Raw genomic sequence first — 25,469 nt, forward strand, 5'->3', positions numbered from 1 at the left:
ATTAATATCTCACTGCACCTAATTTATAAGTTAAACTTTATCACAGGTATGTATGTACAGGAAAAAACATAATATATTTTAAACAACATATGCAATATATATATGGTTACACATAGCATATATAAGATTCAGTAGGATTGTAATCCTATCACTATTACTTATATTTCCACTCTTAGCTATTAGTACCACTATCGTATATATAGATGGTATAGCGGCATACAACCACTAGAAGCATGTAGCTACCATACTGAACAGTACAAGACTAAAAATTCAGTGCCATCAGGACTTAGATAATGACAAAAGCTTTTCTAGGGGTGCAGCTTGTCCAAGTAGAGTTACAGACTGATATAAAAAGATGGCCTATAACAAAACACAAAGAAAGAACTGGAGTTGAAATGCCAAGGAAGAGGAGCCTGCAAAAAAAGACTAAGAGAGAACAGTGTAAGAAATAGGACAAAAGGGGAGAACATCTGAGATTTGGAAGATGAGAAAAAAAGGTATTGGGGAGAAGAACTGTTGTTTCTAAGTTAGAAAATTTTGCTAATCCATCAAGTCATCTTCAACAAAGGGTTGGATAGCACTGAAAACATATTGGCAATTAAGAAGTAATGACCAATAATGGTTTTAAAATGAGCATCTAACAAATTCAGAGAGTCCGAGAAGAATTTTAACTGTTTTGTAGGTTTTAACTAATTTCAAATATTTAGTTTTTACCTACAATTTTTAGCTAAGCATAAAACTTTCCATTTCATTTTGTGATGGAATAGAGTCATCCTTGATGCCTCAAGTTTTCACATTCCACATCTAATATACTATAGAATCTTGAAGTTTACAACTTTGAAATCTCTCCTCCCAAGTCATCTCCTGCCATCCTGGTACAAGCCACCATCACTTACTGTTCTGGATGATACAGCAGCCTCTGGAACGGGGCTCCAGGATCTTACCCAATCCTACGTTCCAGATTTCACTCTGAGTCAGTGTGATCCTTTTATAAAAGAAGTCAGTTCCTATCATTCCTCTGCTGAAAATGCTTGGAGGTATTCCTGTCTCTCTCAGAGTAAAAGGAAGAGTATGTAAAAATTTCCTACAATTCTCCATGAACTGACCATCTGCTTCCTCACTGATGGCATCTCCTGCAGCAATTTCTCCTTTAGACTTTTCAGCCATTCTAACAATCCTTTACCCCAGCCAGCCAATTTCTAAACTCTGGGCTCCCTCCTTACTTCCTTCAGATTTCTGCTCAAATGTCACTGTACCAAAACACCATTTCCGGCCTGTTAGAGGAGCAGCCTCCTTATCCTCGTTCCATATACCCTTATCCTATTTAATTTTTCTCTATAGCACTTCTTACTCTCTGTTTTCTATTGTATTGTACTACATTGCATTCTATTCTTTTTTATTTGTTTGACATACAGAGAGAGAAAGAGAGTGAGCTGGGAAGGGGTAGAGGGAATAAGAGAGAGAGAGAGAAAGAGAGAACCTTAAGCAGGCTCCAACTCCCAGCAGAGAGCCCCACTGCAGGCTCAATCTCACCATTATGAGATCATGACCTGAGCCAAAATCAAGAGTCAGACAATTAACTGACTGAACTATCCAGCCACCCCTATTCTATTCTATTCTATTCTATCCTATCCTATTCAATTTTTCTCTAATCTCTCCTCTCACTAGAGTGTGAGTCCCATGAGGGCATGAGCTTTCTTTGGTTCCCTGCTGGATCCTGCGAGCCAAGATCAGTGGTGGCACTTATTAACTATATGACTCACTGAGTGAACTTGTATCTGGATATTTTAAAAATCACCATGAGTCTTCTAAATCATTGCTGACATTAAAAATAATGTTTCCAATTTTGAAGTCTCTCATAAAGGTTTCTTCTCCCCAAGAGAAATTTCCATTTCATGTTTTGAAAGATTAAATGAAAAGGAATTTGAGTTATGATGATTGAATTTTGGGGATATCATAATTTCAAGAGATTTTTTTACTGATAAAACTTTATTGTGATCATTGAAAATAAAAATATTTCTTGAAAGGTCATACGGCATAGAAATGAAAAGGTTAAGACTTTAGAGACTTTACAGCAAGATCATCTAGTCTTGGAGATCTACTTCCCAGCTGTGTAATTTTGAGGACCCCTATATGCCTCAGTTTTCTCATCTGTAAAACAAAATAAATAATTGTACCTAATTTATAAAGCTGTCATGCGTATTAAATGATTTAGGTTATGCAAAGTGCTTAAAATAGTGCTTTGAACATAGAGTCTCATAAGAATTTGCGATTATTATTTATTTGATAATAGTATTATCACCTCACAAGTTAGTAGGTACTTGTGGTTGACAGACTCTTGGATTTTGTTAGTTTATTTTTCTCTGTAACGATTCCATGAAAAAGATCTCTTTAGGGGAGAAATCTAGGTAGTATTAACCGTGTAGTTACAAAAAGTAGATAAGAGAATGAAGGCTATTTCTAGTCATTTGCATAAACTCTCTTCTTTTTCACCTGTGGGACTCAAACAAACTTTTTGGGCCCTTATACTTTGCAAATAAATGCCACCTTGTATCTCCATTTCAGTTTACGTGCACGGGCAAAGTCAAAGAGAAATAGGGCGGATTCAGCAAGTGATTCCCCAATAGAGTAAAACTCTAAAAGCAAGTTTCTTCTGCCCAGAAAAAAAGGCTATTTAGAAGAATGAGGAGTTCCAATATTGAGAATGAGTGAAGAAAGTTCAAATTCACAAACCCTAGGTTTTAAAAAAAATTGACCTTATGAAAGTCAGGTCCTTAAATATTTGTCCTCCTCAGGTAAATCTGACTTAAGCTGTTCATCCATACTGTATTTCTAGGACATGACATCAATGATCATTTTTTTAGCCTTCCAAAACACTTAGAAATTTATATATTACATTTCATAAATCGACTAGATGGTGATATTAACAGTCATAATTGATACTGAGCCATGGTGTTTAATTTTGCATCACCTGTGTTTACATGTGTTTATCACCTTATTTGAACGTAATCTTTATAAAATCGGGTCTTCCACTTCCTTAGTATTTCCCCAAAGAAGCAAGAGCAGTGTTCAGGAAACAACATTATTGGTGGGGATATAACAGTCAAACAGAATTTTTAAGGACATCATGTCCTCTCTTTCAAATATTATTGCTTTTGAAAAATATAATCTGCTACTTAAAAGTAAATTTTAATGAGGAACAGATTATTGTTGCCTATGTAAAGCATTTGACATGATTTCTTGAACAATAGTGAACACCACTAAAAGTTGATTTCTCTTCTGCCATGACCTGAGGCATATTTATTAGCTTTTCACTGCCTAAATGTCTCAGCCTAAAACCCAGCAACAATCAAGACTTGATATTCAATTTAACTGAGCAAAATATTCACTTTAAGGATTGAAAAGACAAAAGAATTATATGAATTTATTTTCCTCCAACTCTGCCCCAGGGTTTACAATTGTGTCAGAGACAAGTCAGACTGGAGGAAATGGCATCTAATGAAATGCTGAAAAAGCAGCACTCATTGAGCCAAGAGATCAGAGAAGGAAGTCATCACTTTGTGATCTTAGTCAGGGAGAGAGTGGGGCTTCAGCTAATACCTAAAAGGTATGTAGAGTTTGAAGAAAGAGATGGGAGAAAAGATGGTTACAGCTCTGGCTTTGGAAATTTTGTACTTTTTATTTTTGGCCAGGACACATTTACAGATGATCTATGAAATTAAAAAAAAAAAAAGACTTTGTCCATCTTTGTAACCTTTGTGTCTCCCTAATCTACTCAAAGGTGACTCAGAGTCTTTATGAACAAAGTTCAAAAGATCAGTCGGAGACAAAAATCTCATGAATTGTATAAAATTGTTCCTGTTTAAAAAAATAATAGTGAAGGATTTGTTTTGCAGAAAGAGAGGAATTAAGCAGTGGGAGAAATAATAATATCCCCAACATTTATCATAATAGAATTTAGTATCTTTGATTTTGTCACTTACACCCTGGGGAAATATACTACAAACTACATTTTTACCTGTCATGTCCTTTTTTGTAGAAAAATTAGCATTAAAAATATCCTTAGTCAAAGTCACCATTTCAATGTAAGTTATAATTAAAAATGAATGGAATAAAAGGGAATTGATCATTTTTATAGTTTGCAAGATGCTTAATTGTGATTTTTCTTAAAAAGAAACTAACCACTACCACAACAAAATTATTTACAGGATATAATAATGTGGGAAGCAAGAGATTCAAGGAGATGGGGAAGGAAAGAAGGCAATTCTTTTAGATTCCCAGCTTTATTTTATTCTAATTTTATTCTAGGTATTCTAATTTTAATATGTGCCATCCTATAAAAATCCTGCATCTTAACTATAACAGAAAGATATTGATCCAAGATTTTGAGGGGGTTGGGGAAAAAGAATGAGGGAGACACAGGGATTGAGGGAAATTTATAGCTGGAGCTGATACTGAGTGAAAATTTAGAGTACGTACCTAGCTTGTTTTGTGCTTCCTTTCTTCCAGAGAGGAAATGACACTTTAGATTCCCTGGGATGCTGGAACCACATGCAAAAAAGGATGGGCAAATTTGTCATTCAGAATTTATGAAGGATATTTTTTCTTCTCACTGACTAAAAAGAACAAATCAAACACTAGGTTTCCAATTCTGAAAATTAGTAGACTCTGGAGAGCCAATTAAACATTATTCCCCTATCTCGACTCTGTTTTAACATCCTTCTTTATTGCACACTGTTTCTTTCGCTCACAAGGCAGGTAGATGGTGTTATCAGGCTAATTTGGGGACAGTTATCATTATAATGTAATTTTTTGCAATTATGTGGTAGACCAGGTGGCAAGACAGCATGGCTTTGCATTGCCAAGGTGCAAAACAAATTCAGTGTTCAATCAACCTGAGAGAGAAAGGACAATTCTCATTTGCATAAACATGTAGCCACGGAAACGAGATGCACAGAGGTATAAGGGGAAAGAGACCTATTTTACATGATGTGCATAGAATATTTGACAGTTTAGATTGGAGGCGTCATTGATGTGGGTTGGAATGGTACGGTTGGTTGCCATGGATATGGTTTTCCCTACTGGCAGTGCAGAGATTGGCAGGGATGGATGCTGGAAAAAAAAAAAAAAAGCCCAAACCACTGCAACACTCTGGCAGCCTCATTCTTTTCTTTTGTTGAAAAGCTATGTATCCTTTCTGCACTAATGACAGCTCATCAAGTATGCAGTGTAATCTAGAAACACTGATATTTCTGTAATAAATCATTCATGTATAATATATATGTATTTATACATTCTATGCACATATATATGTGGCGATCTACATGTATATATTTGGAATAACATGTATGCAGATTAATAAAAGATTAGATTCAGGAGGAAAATATTTACCTCTTCCCTACTCTTTTCTATTTAGCATTAATTTAGGAAGTCCTTAGATATGATGATTTATTAAATAAAGTAAACAGTATATAAATACACTGAATTATCATCTAACTTACAAAAAGAGAATTGCACAGTTTGTCTTTGTGGAGAAGGCAAACAATGAAAGAAAGGAGGAGTGGCTTGTCACAAGGGCCTAGTCTCTGATTATTTGACCCCTACAGTCACCACATTGTTGCAGTATTACTACTCAAATGATACTTACCCATGAAAAACAAGGTAGTTTCTATTTTCTTTACAGGTTCCAGCACAACATTTAGCACAGTATAAACCCAAATATGCTATTTATGCTGTTTTTCAGAACAGTCAGGCATTTACTTTTTATTTCTAAAAGCTCACCCACCTTGTTTCCAGACAGTAAGTCCAGAGCCTTGCTTTTATTAAAAGGGTTGCAGGAAAACCTTTTGTCTTTAAGAATTTATTCACTAACATACTTTGTGATGGGGTCTGAAGGAGCGAAGTCTCCAACCACCCAGACCAGCAGGGTAAGAACCTTTGTTTCCATGAATGCAGCTTTGCACTCGGCCATACTCTCGAGATCTGAACGCTGGTAGACAAGTTCTTATGAACTTGTGGGTTTCCTCAATCCTCCTCCCAGAATGGGGAGAAATGTTGACTGGCGCAGCATCCTCTAAATTTTCTGTCCACCCAAACATTGGAAACTGGGTAAAGAGTTGGAAACAGGATTATTGTACTATCAAAATACCAGGATCACTTTTGAAACATGGCCACGTTGTTTGCCTTTAATAATTGGCTTAATAATATAATAGTTGATCCATACAGCCATAACTTGATGGATAACTACCAGTGAACTGATCTGTATTTGGATTAAGATTTAAGAGTGTGCACTTGAAAGAACAATTAAAATATTTTTCTCTCGCCTTGTAAGAGAGGTCTTCTAAATGGGCAAGTGAAGAAAGTCTACATTGATACTACATAATTTTGCCTTAACATTTTATATGAAGATCTATTCTTTATTGATAAGGCATATAAAAGGCACCAGTTATTTTTGCTACTTTATATTTTCTTACATGAAACCTGCTAGTGGGTCAGTTCCTGTGAGAACACTCACTCCACCCTCCACCATCATTGTTCTTCCCTTGAAACCACTCAATAATCGCTAGTATCCATTCTGTGCTAAACTAATCAGTGACCCCTTTCTCAAGGTGAAAATCAGCTGTAATCATATTGTATTTATTTTCATTATCCTTAATTCTTGGTTTATTTTTACCTGTGCTTCTTAGAATGCTGAGCTCTTATTTATTCCCTAAATCCTTTTGTCTCCAGTGCATGTGGACATTAATAAATATTTGTTGCCCCCAAAATTAAAGTTAGTAATTGCTTTAATCTCTCCATTTTAATTGTTTCCTAAGTTTTAAAAAATGAAACTCTTAAAAAATGAAACTTCCAAACTCTACGCAGATAATAAGATTATCATATAAGGAGATTCAAATGAGTAAAAAGTGATTAAGTACAACTTTTAATACAGTAAATTAACACAATACAGATGATCAACTTGGCCATATACCTTTTGATCACATGTAGACATTCCTGTCCAGGCACTCCTCTCAACTATATTTTATTGCCTTCTGTACTTTGCCTTAATTCCTATAACACTCTGTGTTCTTTTCTGTTTTTCTTTCCCAATCCTATCATCCTTGTTTGTGCACTATTCCTCCATTTGTAATTGATATAAAAGGTACAATATTGAAGAAAAGCAAGTGATGCTGGGGCATGTTCACCATTGCCCATAGGTTCTGAAGACACTTGCAAGATCCTAGCCTGTTTCTTTACTTATTAAAGAAGAAGAAGAAGAAGAAGAAGAAGAAGAAGAAGAAGAAGAAGAAGAAGAAGAAACAAAGAAACAAAGAAAGAAAGGGAAAATATTTAGGTTAGGTGCTACAGCACTGAGCCCCTCCCACATCATTGTAAAGGTGAACAAGTGATCTGGTATGTATCATGCACTGAAATAAAAGTTTCTAAAACCCTGCTTCTATTTCAAAGACACAGAATTTGCTTGCTCATCATTAAAAATCAATTTTTAGTCTTACAGGAATAAAGAAACACGAATGTGGTTATTTTATGAGCGAAGACCTGATTATCTCATGCTGTGAGTGTGATTCCTCAATGGTCAGAAGGGGAGCTCTGGAGAGGTCTACTTTTCTTGGGCAAGTGTACACTTGCCTCAGTCTCACTCATAAACCAGGAAACAGTCACATGCCCTGAGCCTTAAATGTGTTCATTTCAAACCAGGCAGGAGGCCTGACACACATACTAAATTTTCAGTATTAGCATCTCCAAATCTTTATCATCGTATACGTAGATTGATTCATTTTCAGAGTCTGGTAACTGGTTCAATGTTATATCATTTTAAAGATTTTGTTGAATACCTTATTCTCTCATTTTCTTGTTGAGACTACAACTTTACAAGTTTAGTTTAGTCCCTTTCATAAAAGAAAAATGTAAGTTTTACATTTTGTGTCACAGGTTCATTTTTTCCCCCCTGAAAATAGACATTTTCCTTATTTCTGAGACTCATCCAAGATATAGGCAGTATTTCTTCCACGAAAGAAGAAAAAGGCAGCAAACTGATTACTTGTTGCGATCAAGCTTATTATAACAGAGACAGAAAACCAGAATGCACTTCCTAGATCTGTCATTAGGTGAATAAAAGGGGAGGATTTCTTTTTCTTGTCTTATTTTCCTCATTTGTGAAGTGACACCTTCTGATCTTTATGAGCACTCTTGATACAGTAAAGCAAGGAAGTCAGGATTTCCGAATTCCTTGTGATGAGGAGCAGTCACTGACTTTCCTTGTGCTGTGACTGCAGCTTCAGGTGGGACACGTGCTCAAATAAATGACCATGGTGGAGCTAGTTTCTGATGCAGGTGATAAGAGGACAGGTTGGTGGCCAGGTCTGATGGCATAAGTTGTTGCTTGAACTAAATGTTAATCAAAATAAAGCTTGATGGCTAATGATGCATTATGATCAATCTTGAGAGTAACTGATTGTTGATGACTTAGAACTTTTTATAGAAAGTATTACCTACACTGACATTCACTTTAAAGCTCAACTTCTTCAACTCTAAGTAAAATTAGAGACCCTTTTATCTTCTATTTAAATCCATCCCCTTCCTTAAGAAGGCATGAGCATTGGTATAATGAAGCATAGAAAGTACATTTGTTATGTGAAAGGTACTAAAATTCCTGATGTAGCATGCATTCTGATAAAATTACACAGATATTAAATTTTCACTCACAAATTTGTCTATCTGCCACCTACACTTACCATGACCTCACAACCCTGCCATCAATTTCGTTTTCTTTTTAGACTACTTCCAAAGAGTTAATAGGAAAAAAAAAAACAGTTTTAGAGCTCAGAATTACTGGATAATGTTTCTTTATCTGGAAAAGAAAAAGCACTTCCATTCAGGGCTAACCTCAAATTTTTATTTTTCTGGTCTTCAAAATACCACATGTCATTTTCTCACTGTACCACTATTCTGTGTCACCCATGAGGACATCAAACCATGTGTCAATATGAACTTACCCTTATCCAGTCGGCTCAATAGGATGATGCCCTTCACCATTCAAATTAAATCTGAACCCTGTGTCACTGCTCCTAAGCTGCTATTCATCAATTTTTTCATGTTGTCATGTAGCCATGCTGTGGCTTTTGCTAATGTCCTTATCTCTATCATTAATTTTACCTTCTGATGTAGTAGTACTGGGTGATATGATTTACAACTTAATAAAATGAGTTTTTAAAACATTAGATAAACTAGTAAATCCATTTTTATAAGAGTCAGCAGTCTAGAGTTTTGAAGGTAGACTTAATTTACCTCCTTTGCCTGATTTCATCTCAGGTGAACTGAACGGCATAAAACAATACAGTAAACAATGCAGTCATGCATAATACATAGCAGTTGAATTCAATTTTAGTGGTTCTCCTAATGGTGTCCAGATGAGAACAAGGTGGGAGTAGAAGTGTTGAGAGGTGTTCTGAGGCATCTCCTTGACTTTGAAATCTTACTTTCTTACCTTTTTTAACCTTTATGCCTGAAAATAAAATTTACCTCTGGGGACACAAATCCTTAAGGGGAGGTTAAATTGTTTTTCACAGCGTGGAATGCCAACTTTTTTTAAAAAAAGGAATCAGTTGAAGGATAAATAAACTAACATAATAAAGAATATTTCTGCCTCTAGGCAGATAATTAGCCAAACCACCTAAGACAGATATGTAAAACAATCAAAGATATTTATCTTTTAAGTGCAGAAAGAAGCAATTTGTTCCCCTACTCACCAAGATGCCAATTTAAGGGACTAAGACAATTCCAAATATTACCCAAATGTGTGTCTGGTAAGGTAATCTGAATTCTATAACTGGATAGAATCTAGTCGATTATAAACCAACTTTTGAATAGGTTTGGGCATGAGTGACCATTATTCACTTATTCATGAAACTCAATACAAGCTCTCCATATCATCCCGAATACCTGTGTATTTATAGGATCTACTGCCAAAAAATAAAAAGGAACCAACTATCAAGAGAATTTTTCAATGGCCTGAAATAGTGGGAATAAGAATATCTAATTTCTGCATTACTCATCACACCCCCGCCCCCCCCCCCCACCCTGGGGAATGGAATGTTAAGTTGAATTTCTAAGCTTTAGAAAGTGCTTTTCTTTCCTTAATTTTGAAATGTCCATGTAAAAAAAAAACTAAATTCAAGAAGGAGCTCACAGTATGGGTGAGCATAGAGAAAAGCAACAAATGGACTTCATAGCAAACTGTTATTCTTTTTGTTATTATTTTAATGGCAGTTGTACTTCTCCGAATGATGTGTCAACAAGACCAAATGCAGGCGGCTTTGTGAATATCCCTAAAGGACAGTGACCTCACTTCCCTGGGCCTCAGCCCCTTAGACGTGAATAAAGGTTTGTGTAGCTTTCAGACTTACAATTTCAACATTATCCTGCAGGGTCAAACTCGAACAACTGTTGGGTCTCATTAAGGACCTCACTGGTGCTGAAAGAATAACAGAACAGATTCAAATTTATGGGGCATTTGTGCTGAAATTTTTCTGGCATGTCTGCTTCCTGCACATGAAGAAAGCCTCTCTAGCATTTATAACACAGGTGGAGTCTGTGTTAAAGACTTAAATCTGGAAAAAGATCCAGATGTTGGCAGTACTCTGATAATCCTATACAAGAAACATTTATTATATTTATCAGCTCAGAAAGACAAAGGCTTATTGGATGTAGGCTCAAAGTTTACAAAATCAAAAGAAAGTTCTATTTACAGTAAATGGATTATCTATCTCATCAAATCTTAAAATGCTAGAGCAACTAAATACCCCACGGAAACCTGAAATCCTTAATTTTAGCACAGGTCAGTAGACCAGTAATTATTTTATTACTTACCATGTCCAACACAGTGCTAAATTCCATGGTGGATATGGAAGCATCAGGCATGACTCATACTGCCTAAGTAGTTACAATCTAGTTGGGAGGCAAAACAATAATGAAAACTACAAAAGTATATACACAAGTGCTAAATTTTATAACACAGACTACAAATGTGCCAGTTTATTGTTTTTACTGTGAGTGGTATAATATGGTCCTCTAAGAATGAAATTCCAAACAGGATTAGAAGTTAGATTAGATTAGGGTATCCCAAAGTATGTAACTGAAGACAGTAATCATAGAGAATACTCTTTAACACTGGCTTTTGAGGTCAAAAACATCGTATATTATATCCCCGCTTTGAGTGTTAATGATGTATCTTAGCACACTAGAGGCTCTAAGATGTCATGCAGAAAAGTTATCTTTATAATTTCATTTATTCCAATATTTTCCAAATTTAATTAACCACAGGTCCCTTAATGTCTCTTATCACTTATATTCCTCCAAACATACTTTAGAAAACACTGATTTTGGTAAATCCATAAATCATGGAACCATAATACAGTAGTAACTAAACATAAGAAAGCTAGGAATATGTCTGTTTTTGTAAATATAAATTTCAAGATGACAGCCAAGATCTTCGTAGACAAAATTTGGCTAACGGACCTTCGTCCATCTAACATGAGTCATCATGGCATTTATTATGCTCTTAGGAATCAGTCTAATACCCAGGCTGATGTTTTTGTTGTATTTTTTTTTTGCAAACTCACAACAAAAGCACACATACAAGCAAAAAATTATTATAAAAATAGAGCCATTAATGACAGCCATAGAATTAGCTGAAGGATATCTCAGCAGCACACATTTGACTCATACATGCATGTGCTAACATAAGGTATAGGTGATGACAGGTTTGCCCTTGACAGCATGTGTTTAGTTCTGATTGTAAGAAGTTTGGTTTGGAAATGACTAGTGTAAAACGACTCAGCAGACAGCTGTGGGCTAAGCCCCTCTATGTCCTTTTCAGGGCATTATATTATTTAAAGATTTAACCTTGAAAAACACACACTTTATTTCTAGCACTTTCTTCACCTCCAGCATAAAAGTTGGTAATGGTGCTATCAATATTTTAACTAAAATAGTTGGCCCACATCATTTTATGTCAAACCCAACCAACTACAGGGTCTCAAAGTAATGTTACTCTGTAGTAGCATAATTCAGAAGCCTCTTGTGTCATTAGCTCCTTGAAAGCACATTGACAGAAAAAGTGTTTAAAAGTAAGTTGCCCAGGTTGAATGGTATTATAAGGATTTTTATTACTACTGTCTAATGATATTCGCCATTGTGAACCCTTGACTCAGAGCAGCACCTCCCAAACTTTCATGTGCAAAGGGATGATTTGGGTGGATCTTGTTAAAATGCACATTCTGATTCAGGAGGTTTGGGATCTGTCCCAAATTCTGCATTTCTAATGAGCTCCCAGGTGTATGCTCCCTGAACTGCTCCTTAAATAGCACGATCACAGAAAACGCATTGCAAAAAGCCTGGATCCTCTCCCGTCCTGAGGGCTTATTAGTTTTTAGTTCCCAAAGGCACTTGGTATAGGGATAGCTGGTTGCAGAGCTTTTGTTTCAAGAATGTCCCTCTTTCCATGTATTGTCCCTATCTCAAAATTCTAGTCCTTCTTACTTCCAGAGTAGCGTTTATTTTAATAAGTTAATTCTTCAAATAAGTTGTTGATAATTCAGTTGTTTTCAAATAGTTGAAGGTAAGCAAAAAGTTTTTTGTAGACTGTCTCCTATCAGTCTTCTCTTTTATTTTATTTATTTATTTTTTAATGTTTATCCATTTTTTGAGAGACACAGAGAGACAGAGCTGGGGGAGGGACAGAGAGAGAGGGAGACTCAGAATCCAAAGCAAGCTCCAGGCTCTGAACTGACAGCACAGAGCCTGACACGGGGCGCGAACTCACAAACTGTGAGCTCATGACCTGAGCCAAAGTCTGAGGCTTAACCAACTGAGCCGCCTAGGTGCCCTACTCAGTCTCCTCTTTTAAAAGTGAGGCTGGACAGATTGCATGGGCCGCATTGCCTAAAGCCAAAAAGATCCTTGCCCAGCCCTAGTTGAGAAGACGTGTGTCCATTTATGCTTTAAATCACTGAGTGTAAGCAGGACTCCCCCAGGGATTGGTCAGACTATAGCAGGGGCAGTCTTCAGGGAATGACCACTTCATTTTACTCTTAATGAGGCGGCAATGCCAAGCTGCTATGGGTTTTACCCAAGGTGTTGTGTAGGCATTTTTTAATGAAGTCTCAGACATATTTTGCATGCTTTTACCCAGCAGCCTAACCATGCTTCAAAGTTTCAATCTTTTGATTGATCTCGCTCATCTTGTTTGGGGACAAGGGGATGGGGGAAAGCTTCTGTAGCTGGTTGGAGGCAGATCCCACAAGAAAGCAATAAACTTCAGAATTGAATAAAAATCTAATTTGTGTACGCTAACTCTTTTTGGTAATGTTAATTTTTTATCATTTTATGGGTGCACTTCCATGGCCATAACATCCTTTTCGTTGGACTACTCATTAACTAATAGCCCACAGCAGTTAATTTCCTGCCTTTCCCTCCTACAATCTCACTTTATTTGTTTAGCTGACAGGCTTTTGAAGCAAGCTGGCTAAAGCCTGCAAGAATTCCTGGCTTTCTTTCTTCCTCTCATTCTTGTTATTATTAGGAATATGGACAAGGTGCTTGTATGTATGTTCCATCTGAAATTCGTGCTGGAGTTTCTATCTCTTGGGAAAGAACCAAATTGCTTCATAATCGTCATGGACCCAATTCTGTAACTATCCGCCGTCAAAATTCTTGTTAGTGCCAACGGGAGTTTTGCCCTCGTTTAAGGTTACAAGATCAAGTGGTAAAGGTATTTATAGCCACTTCGCTCTCCCCCAAAAAATGAGTTAAACTAGATATGGGGAAAATTACTAAATGTGCTGTAGATGCTTTTCTTTTCACCAGAACAATTTCTCTAAGGATAAATCAGTGACAAGACTTAGATAAAAAATAAAATGAAAATTAATTGCTGGCTAGTGTTTTAACTAAGTTATTTTATTTTTCACTTCTCATGACAAAATATACATTTTGGAGGACACAATGAAATATAAAATTTACTGGCTCTCTTTTCTTAGCCAAACATGGAATGCACATTCTGATCATGTGTCCCTCATAAGATATATAGAAAAGCTAAAAGTTATGAGGCTCTTTGAAGGTCAAACAGCACTATCTTTCCAAAAAATTGTACTAACATTGACTTTGTCAGGACCCAGCTCACTCTGTGGGACTTACATGACTTCCCGGCCCCTTTTCCTTGTCTTTCCTCCCCACACTTCACCCACAAAAATGTGATTTCTGGAGGAACCAGAGAACTTCAAGCCAGAACTTTGGCTCTATCTAGTTTTACAACTATCCCTCTGGTGGAAAGTGCTTGACCTTTCTGGTCTTAATTACCTCATTTATAAATGAGTGGGGTGGATTAGCTATTCTCAGGTTTCTCTGGATCAAATATCCCATCATGAGTACAGGTTATAAATTTTACATAAATATTTAACTTTATCTACATAATGGGAAAGCTGAAAAGAGAAAAGCCAATCAGTATATTGTACTTTCCATTTCCTATACAACTCTACAGATCTGTTTGTGGTTTGGTTTTTTTTTTTAATTAAATGGATAGTTCTGCAGCAAGAAGAGGGTGAATTCAGACAAGCTTTTCTTAGATTGCTGGCTCTGTAAGGTGACTTTGAACAAGTTACTCCATCTTAAAATAGAAATTTATAATTGACTTATGAGTAAAACTGGGATATTAAAACCTATATTACAGGATTGCTATAGGTTTTAATATAGAGAATAAAGTGAGACTTTCCATGCCAGACAAATGGTAGCTGTTCTGACCACATTTGATGCCCTGTGTGGGTGTGGGCAGTAGTGAAATGAACATTGGTTTAGGCATTAAGAAAAGTGGATTCTGGTTCCAGTTCTTCCACATCTGGCCAAATCATAGTTTTCTCATTTATTAAATGAAGTATTCAACAAAAGGTGTTTTAGGTCTCCTGCTAGCCTTAATTTTTCACAGTCTTAATGTGTGAAGACTGCATGCATTGAGGCTTTGTGTCACTGAAAATACAGATACTCTTTTCTACAAAGATTTACATAATTCTCATTCTTTTTAATAGTTTATTGCAATAGTTCTTGTTCATCTCTGACTTTTCCAGTAAATACTCAACCTTTTTTCTCTGGTATCTGCATAAGTGGTATTTAGAATTAATGTAAATTTTTCAAGGACAAACAAGTTGATCCACATTTGGAAACTAGGTCTTTGAGTTTTATAAGAAAAGACATTTAAAATAGTAAAATACAAGTATTTTATATTTTAGTATTAAAGTCAACTTCTTAGTAACTTGACTTACGAAAAACAGAAAGGAAAGAATATAAAAATACCTCAACAGAGTAATAATTATTTATTATTTCCCTTGGGTTGGTAAGTACAGTATGTCTTTTTCATATTCAGAATGAACCTATAATAAAATATGCTAAAAAACATAACTGGCATTTTTTTTGTATTGCAAACTAATTGCAATTTATATTTTTAAGTCCAAACTATTTTATACCCTCAGATGTCCATTGGGGTCAGATCCTCATTTGGTGGCTGGATAGCTTCCTTAAATGAGAACCCAACTGACAGCTTGTTATGTATTAGCTATTGATCAGTAAGTTCCCTCACTTGAACAAAACAAATGTCTTTAACAAGTTATCTCTTATACTGCGTATGTATCCCCTAAATATTAACAGTCTCTCAAAAATATCTATACAGCTGGATTTGACAGCCACAAAGATACCTAGGCTTAAAAAATATTTGGAAGGTTGCCATCACTTCTGTATCTGAAACCACTAAACTATCAATGGCAGACAAAGGTCCAAATATATTTGCTAGGACAAATTTCTCTTCCAAAAATGACTCTGTGAAATTCATATTCATTTTACAGAAAAGTGAAATGCTGCAAAAATGACAACGAATTTTTCAAATGGATATGGTAAGAATGTTGTTGGCACAGAACCTGATCATAAAGACATAAAATGTGAAATGAAATATATTGTGTGGTGAACCTATATACATATTCTTGAAGACATCTTGAACCATCATTAAATCATATTACTGTTGATTTTCATTTGAATACGAGTTGCAAACTGAAATGCCTTTAGGGCCTAAGCAACCATCATAAATGTAGGAAGAAGTCAGAAACTAAACAATTGAGAGGTGTTAGGACTGTGTTTTACAGGACAGCATATGCCTCCTCCCAAACCATTCAAATTATGTTAAAAGCAAAATGAAAATCATGATAACTGAATTAAACACATCTGGGGGCGGGATTCTTCTAAACCAATGAGAGAATCAAATTCGTATAAGAGACATGGAGCTGCATTCCTGCCTTAAACAATGAATATTGAGAAGTTGAGGATGGACTAGTTAAGTGGAAAATCAAACGTGGGCATTTAGAAGTCATGAAAAGTGTATTTTATAAAGAACAGAGCCAAGGCACGTCCTCAGTTTTCCAGAAAAGAAAAAATAATTGGGGTACTGATAGATATGTTCTTCTGATCCTCGGTTCTAATAATGAAAATTCCATAATCATAGTTGAAAATTTGGAACCAAGGACTCCTGAGACAGGGTTATCAATTTCATGGGCTCTCAGCTTCTTGGTAGTACGGACTTCAACGTAAAAAAAAAAAAAAAAAAAAAGAAAAGAACTAGGAGGTAGAGAAGAAAGAGAAGTAGAGGAAGGGAAAGGAAAAGAAGACCACAATTTTTTTCTCTGGCACATGAGTTCCTGGAGTTTGAGACAAAGACACCAGATCAAACTTAGTCATTATGCTATACATTGAGTCAGTGGAAGCATGTGCTCAGAATCTTCTTCTGTCTGAATGGCCACATCCAATTTGTCAGTTTATTTTAACTTCAAATTAAATTATTTTCCTATAGATCTGGTTGAGTCTAATCACTCATAAGATGATTGATAAGAAGTGTCTCCATAGCCTCTCAGTCTGACCCCTATGGTGATGTCTTGGTTGGCTTAGGGCTTCTACTTACTGGCACTTTCCAGGCATGGTTCTCAAATATGAGGCTGTCTTACCTGTTATTTCCATATTTCTTTGGATTTCATGTGGCTACATTGTAGGTATGTACAGTGCTGAAAACATTAGTCAACACATTTTGAGGCGAGCTAAAGATATGATTTCAGATCCTGGCTGTGTCTCTTCCTAATGTGGCCTCTAGGAAAGTTACCTAACCTCCCTGAGTCTTCATATCTTCATCTGCAAAAAGGCCTTGAGCATAGTTTTCTCTTGGAGCGATGGCAAGGCTAACTGCACTAACTAATGTGTGTGAAGTGCCTCAAACAGCTGTGACACACAGGAGGTGAGCACTCAGTAAACATGCTCCTTTTCACACTCAACAAGAACTGATAATTACAGCAAATCAACTTCAAGACTTTCAAAACAACCTCACTGATTACTAGGATCAATTCAACTGCTCTCTCTGGTCAGAAATAAAAACCCTTAAACAAAGAAAATTTAGATCAATGCTTGAGTGGAATTTGAGAATTCAATAGCTGGCTAGAAACAAGAGTGATGGCTCTTAGAAAACAAGAAGAATGTAAGGGCCAGTATGGCTTGGTAGTAGGTACAGAAGCTCCTTAGGGAGTAATGCTTTCCGCAAGGAAGCCAGGGGTAAGATTGTGACCACAGCTCAGAGAAACAAGAAACGTCCAGTGAAAGAATTTCTATTCAGCTGGGATTGCTTCTGGTCACCAATCATAAAGCTGTGCTTAAAATATGCTTAATGCATTCAAGAGCAATCAGCAAGAGCCTTATTATTTAAATTTCACAATCAGAAGTACCAAAGGACCCTTGCTCCCCTAGTCAAGTGAGTAAGTGCTGACAAATTACCAAAATCTAAATTTAATAAAATTGTATTAGTCACCTTCCAAGGTGTCATCTCAGAGTAATGCTGAGATCAAAACCCTGATTTGAACATGTCAAACCAATTGCAGGATGCCAGGTGGCTTGTGAGTTGGAGACAAACTACTGACACAATGGTCTGTGAAGCTCTGTTAATAAAGAAAAGGCACTCTGCCTTTTAAGAATCAAGACCCAGGCATATCTTTCTTGCCCAAAAACATGGACTGCCAGACCCTGGGCTCTATTTTATGTTTGTGAATAATGAGCAGCCCATAGTGGTCTGTGTCATCGTTCTATCCTGTGATTTAAGCACAATCCTAAAGAACAATGCCCTGATAACCAGAATAAAGTTGTAAAAACAAAAAAATTAAGAATTAGGAAAAACGGTCTCTGGCCTCAGCTTTCTAATCTGACTAATGGAAATAATGATAATTGCTCAGCCAATAGCAAGGGATAATTTTAAGGGTATAATTTTGTAACATATTACAGTATGCTTTATACTGTAAAACACTATATAAACCTAGCATTTATCTATCAAATACTTATTATTCACATACTAGATGCAGGCATATTTCCATTTTCCTAGGACAAATCAGAGAACAAAAAAGATTTTGTATTTTATGGAATTCACCATCTAGTAGGGGAGAGAGAAAACAAGTGATAGATGTTAATAAAATAAAAAGTAAAAGTCACTGTATGTTAAAAGGGAGTGTAGGGTTGGAGATGGGTTGCCGAATGAACCAGATATATCAGGTTAGGGTTAGTCTATTTGTGAAGGTGATACTTGAGCAAAGACTGGAGATGGTGAGGGAGTTGGACTTTCAGATATCTGTGGGGCAGCTCTGCGGATCAAAGGAGCAGCCCTAAGGTAGGAGCACATAAAGTGTGTGGGTGGAGTAGAGTGAGGAAAAGAGTGATCCTAGATGGAGGCAGAGAGGTATCATGGTCCAGATCCTGTAAGGCCCTGTAGGTTTTATAAAGACTTTAGCGTTTGTTCTCAGTTGAAAAAGAAGTCGTTGTAGGGTTTCAACAGGAGAGTTACACACATGCGCTGTTATTTTTGAGAATCTTTGTTTTTGCCTTCCATATTAAAAATAGATTATAGGAGGCCAAGGGTACAAGATCTCTACTACACTTCCATTTGGAGATGTTGCATAGGCAGCTAACTATGTGGATCTAGGGATCAGAAGTGAAGTCCAGAGATATAAATTTGGAAGCTATCAACATATAGATGGTTATTAAATCCATAGGACTCAACAAAATCACTGGGGATATGAAGCAAAGAAATGAAGAGCCCTAAGGACTGAGTCATGGGAAACTCGGGTATTCACTTCATTGGAGATGTGAGGAGGAGCCAGCAGATGGGACTGGGAAGGAATAGCTGGCGATACAGGAGGGAAATCAGAAGAATGTGGAAAACTGGAATCCAAATGAAGAAAAGTTTCAAGAAGAAGGAACCAACTCTGTCAAATTCCAGTGAAAAGTAAAATCAGAACCAAAAATTGCCCAGTGGATTTAGCAATATGGTTGTCACTAGAAAGTAAGAAAGAATGGTTTGAAGAGACAATGAAGAAATAAGGACATGTGTCCAATTTCCAGGTCCATAAGGACTGTGGAAGAAAAACAAAGAACAACTGAAAACAAACAAACAAAACACCCTGCCCCTACCTGAGAGGCACTGTAAGCAAAGCAGCCTTCCTATAGAAAAGCCAGGCGTCCACTAGAATGAAAAAGATAAAAGAGGTGTTAAAGAAGTTAAGGATCTAAGGGGTTTTGTTGACTGCAGACCATAAATTCCAGAGGGCATGGTGGAAGGATTAAATGAACTGGTGAGTGCTGGGAGAGGGGAACGGGTCAGAGGCTGTGCAGAGCCCTGTGAAAATTAGAGACAGATATAAAGGGCTTCTTTTGATGACCGACATATACAGGGAGAACGGGGGTAATGTGTCCTGGTATATTCCAACACAACAAGGCAGCAGAGCAATAAGTATGAGGAGATTGAAAGGTTTGGTTATCTAGGCCTCCCTCTAGACCCCTGTTGGGACATGCATGTGGCCTGGGGAAGCCGTGGATAGTCGAAGTCCAAACCATGGACTCAGCCTTTACACTTGTGGATGGAGCTAAAACTCCTTTGGACATGGGGTTTTGCTGTAATTCACAATCCAGCCTCTTTCTTTACCCTGAGGAAACTTAGAGGGTCTAGAGGAGGCAGAGATACTACCCTTCCCCAAGGGTTCCCTTTAGACCTCTCTTGAGAGAGGAGAGGAATTACCACAAATATTCTGACTCTCCTTTGTCCCTAGTTAATGAAACTGAGGATTTCTGAGGAAGCCAGTTATAATTTCCACCATTTTTATGGTGATCTGAGACTTAGAAAAAGTATGGTCTCAGGAAGTATAATTAATTGAAACCATTCAACTAAATGAATAGGATAGAAAGGTGTGGGATGGGAGAAGAGAACTGACATTCATTGGGTGCTTATTACGTGCCCAGTTAATGTACATAAATGTTACATTTCATTTAGTCTACAATGTTTTAGGTAAGTAGGATTAGCCATCTTCACCATAAACAAATGACATGCTTGAGCTGCTAACTCTGAGATTTTTATTTATTAATTTATTTATTTTTTAGAGAGAGCATGCAAGTGGGATGGGAGGAAGGAAGAGGGAGGGAGAGGGACAGAGAGAGGGAGAGAGAAAGGGGGAGAGAGAGAGAGAGAGAGAGAGAGAGAGAGGGAGAGGGAGAATCCCACCAATGCAGGGCTCGAACTCATGAACCATAAGATCATGACTTAAGACAAAGTTAGACACTTAATTAACTAACTGAGCCACCCAGGTGTCCCTGGGATTTGATATCAGGTGTGATTACACTATTTAGGTTTTGTTGGGATCAACTTCCATACGTATTTCCATTCTTGCACTGATATATACTGTTGATAGTATGGTATAATTCTAAATATTTTATAGGTTTTGCTACATATTTTCATGAATTATTCTAAAGAAGCTAGTATACAAGCTGATTTTCTGTATGTTTGTTCATTGACTAAATGGCTCATTAATTCAACCTTTTTTTTTCATTCAACAAATATGGGTGTTTCCTATATATAAAGGACTTTTCCAATTATATAAAGGATGCTTTCCATTCACTGTCCAGCTGGTTGACTGGATCTCATTTTATTTTTATCCTTAATGTAAAATTTTTTAACAGATCAATTCTAAATGCCATAAATTCTTTAAATATAATAGAGCCAGAGAAAAAGACCCCTCTTGATATTTAAAAATATTGTGTCTGTAATGTATTTACCTGAAACATTGAATAGAGTTCTAATTTTAATAATTTATTTCACTTTAATTTTGTAAATGGGTTTATTTATTCAACCACTTCACCCAAAACTCCATTACAACAATTAAAAGTTCTTGTTCTGAAGTTAGGCAGACCTGATTTGGAATGCTGGTTTCACACATCCTAGCTGTATAAATATGGGCAAACTTCTGAAAATTTCTAAGCTTTGGTGTCTTCCCTCATTAAATGTTAATGACAATAATACCTTATGCACAGTATTCCTGTATGAATTAAAAGGAATAATGAGGGAAAACCTTGTAGCACTGTGCCCGGAACATTATTAGAAGTTCACTAAATGCTATCTAATACAATTACTGTTATTATTATTAATTCAAAGCACTGCAGGCAATATATAAGTGAATGAGACCTGGTTCCTAACACCAAGTAGTTAAATGATTCAGTATACAAATATGTACTACTAATAATTCAGTGTACAAATATATACTAATGCATACTAATAATAGAGTATACAAATAATCAATATAGCAGGCAATACAAATACCATAAAGTGGTCTAAATTAAGTACTGGGGAGGAATAAATCACTTCCTGCATAAACAATTAAGGGAGATTTTGGTTGAGGTTGACCATTAGTTCCCAGTCGTTGTATCAAACATTACTCATAGGCTGAGAGAAAAGGAAAGTATATCTAGAGATTGGAGGGATTATACTAAACTAACAGCAGCCAGCCACCAAAGCCACTCCACGGAACTGTGACCTCCAGGGGCAGAATCGGAATCCAAAACTTCCTTATGAGGATGGGCGGTTATAAGAACTAAATGGTACAAATTTTGGAATCGAAGTTATGACCAAAGCCAGGTCAAGAGCATGCAAAAGCAAATAAAGCGTCAAAATTTGCTGTGGATTTAAGAGACTCAAGGGCCAGAACCAATTTTCAAGACTAAATCTCCTTGCCTAGATTTCTTTTAAAAGAGCAAGAGCACAACTTCACAGCCATGTTGTCCCTCATCTTAAAAGAAATTATCTGCCATTAGCCCGACAGTTTGGGAAAGGAGGCTTTTAGTGAGGGAGGCTTCCAAATGAGAGCAATGGCATGAGCAGTGGTGCACAGGTGGGAAAGCCTGATGAGAGAATGGTCATCCCACTTGGTAAAAATCTCAAGGGATACACTCAAGGAAGAATCCTCTATAGAAAGCAATGATTTGGGGGACAAAGTGAGATTTTAAAAATCAATTCACAGTTTGCCTTTGCCTTACTTTGTATTTCAGAGTTGCTCTCTGTAAAGACTGTTTTGTGTCACTCTCTCAGCCTCCCTGCCCATTAGATACTGTTATTTTTGTCTTGGGCTCATTAAACAAAGTACTGGCAGGGTATAGGCTCTGGCTTCCCTTGAAAGTGACATCACCCATTGTAATCATGTTGTGCGATAATGCAACAGTAAGCTCTCTGTCAGAGCTCTGAATCCTAAAATAGAGCGTCAGGACCTCACTTACTTAGCCTGAGCACGTCACCATGGTACTGTGGTTCTGACAGCACTGGCAAGGGAACCCAGAGGTGGGGCTCAATCTGTTTGTTCTCATCTCAAAGAACCTATAATATAATAATAGTAGCTAGAGGCACTCCCAAAGGAAGCAGATGCTCATATAGAACCTACCCTTTATTTCAAAGAGATGAAGCACGAGGACTAGCTGATTAGAAAGCAGAGAGAAAACCCACTTAAGATTAGAGGCTGGATTGCCTCCTGCATAAGAACACGGGCCCTGGAGTCAGACCAACCTGGAATAAAATGCTAAGTCTACCACCAGGGACCTCAAGAAAGCCAGTTACCTGCACAGATCCTTAGTTCTTCATCTGTAAAATGGGAAATTGTAATACCTATCTCCAAGGGTTATTGCCAAAAAGTTATATGATGTAATATAAACGAAGCACCTAGCTCTTGCTTGACACATAGTAAATACTCAACAGATTATTGCTATTATTCATGAATAAGTCAAAGAATCCTACGCAAAAAGAATCGATGGGATATATCTGTTTTATAAGCCTGGAGTTTAGTTCATCATACATCCATGTTGATACAAACATGAATTAAGAGTTAACGAGATGAACAGTGTCATAGAAAGAGGTCTCCCAAAGTTGGAGGGCCCATCAAAGTTCTCAGCATCCATTTGGTGATTATGTCTACTCTGGTCTTGAACTGTCCTGTCCCCACAACAAAGTGATACTTTCCACTGGCCAAGAGGGCCAACAATACTAGTACTTCGAGTTTAAGTTCATTATGGTGTTGGGTCCCAAGTTCCTCGAGCCAAAAGGAGAACAGACCTGGCCATCTAAAACAAAGTTCGTGACACCACACTCTAAGGGATATTCATTGTCCGGTGAAATCATGCATTGCAGCAAAAAAGAAGAGCTAGTGAATTTTTTTTTAAAGCCATTGAACTCCAAAAAAAGGAGCATGTAGAGTAGTTTAAATGATCAGAATCACTTGGGTACTTATTAAAAATGAAGATTCCTGGACTTCTATACTAGGCTGCTGAATCTGGGCCTCTGGAGGCATAGATTCCCAGAACCTATATTTTAAACAAACATCCCCATGCAATTCTGGTTTAGGTGGCCTCTGTGCCCCACTTTGAAAGTCACTCTTTAAATAAAGCTTAAAGGTACTGAGGAAAATGTGGAGGTAGTTTTACATACAAAGAAACCCAAATGGCTGAAGTCTTTAATGAAAAAATAAAAATAAAAGAGACCTCAGCCTATTTCAGCTAAAGCAATGTAGATTTAGGGAAAAGGTAGGTTCTTTAGTAAGTCACAGTTGAACCTTATTACTTAGAGTGTGGAAAGACACTTAATTAATCGATTTGGCTGCAATATCTTTCTGGACTCTACTGCAACAGCTTCTTAGACATGTCAATTTTATTCATAAGGAACAATTGTATAAGGCAATTTATTTTCCTAGGCCACTCAAGCTTTAAGGCATCCAGTATTTATCAGCTCTTTATGGTGCAAGTAGTAAAAAGCAAATTAAAACAAATAAGAAATAAGAGCTGACTGATTAGTCAACTTTTTTTTCCCATGATTAAAATTAAAATTCTAACAGGACATAAGATTTCTGTAGCTTTAAGCCTAAGGAATTTGCATCTTCCAGTCCTTTTTCCCTATTTGATTCACCTCTGCTGCCAGAATGGCATTATGTATGTAATTTTTTCAAGACTGCCATGTGTTTATTATGAGGATTTCCTTTTAATTGCTTGAATACAATCCTCTGCTTCAGCCAGAGCACAAGATGGTAGATAACAGTATTCATTATCATCATTTGCGGATGAAATTTGGACACTGATTTGGATAGGGCAGTGGGAGCAATGTTATTTTTCCTTAAAAACAATGACATTTCTGTGATTTTTTACTTACTTGGATTGAGGATTTTTTTACATGTAATGATAAAATATTGTGATAGATGGCAGTTCTTCTCTCTTAATTGCACTAAAAGCAAAACACTTACTCCTAAGGAATAGTTGTGGCTTACACAGATACAAATCTTTTTCTTTTCAATATAGAGTAAGCCACTCTCCATTTAAAGGATCAGCCCGTGTACAATCACAGTCCCTGGTAGTCTGCCAAACACAATAGGGCATTAATTAACATGTGCTGGGGGATTCATCAACATGCACAGTGGTAGCGTGCAATTGGAACCTTTTTTTTCCCTCCCCTTTCTGCCTCTACGTTGGCAGAATTCATGAAAGATCTACTCTAGTATGTAAATCAGTTCTTGCTAAACGCCTGGTAATGGAGTTCCTTTATTTTTCAAAGCTGTTGTCAGAGCTACTCACATATCCTAGAAAGACACTTACTCTGTCTCTTTCTTGTGTTTAAAATCCAACTACAGTGGGCAAAAATAACATATTTGTTTACTTGTCATGCGGATTGCACTGTAAATAAATCATCTGATAAATTACTCCCCAAAAAAGAACAAAATGAGATTCATTTCCTTTAATGTAGTACTGGTGAAAATTGCAGTTACTCCCCCGGTTAGCCCAGGGTGACAGTATTTTGGCCTGCTAACTTATATGAATGTTGGAAGAAGCACCTAAGTCATACTGTATCTAGCGTCTATCCACTGGCATGAACAGGTAAAAAAAAAAAAAAAAAAAAAGAGTAAATTTGATTTTAATTAGTTCTAAGTTGGGTCTTTCATCTAAGTCTTACCTTGCTAAGCCCTTGCTGATTTCAGTACTGTTTACATGTGCTTCGGGACTACAGTATGGATTTAATCATTCAGACTTGTATGAACCAGACTTGGGACAATAGAAAATCTGTC

The sequence above is a fragment of the Lynx canadensis genome, chromosome A1 (genome assembly GCF_007474595.2).
Source record: "Lynx canadensis isolate LIC74 chromosome A1, mLynCan4.pri.v2, whole genome shotgun sequence".
NCBI classification, from domain to species: Eukaryota; Metazoa; Chordata; class Mammalia; order Carnivora; family Felidae; genus Lynx; species Lynx canadensis.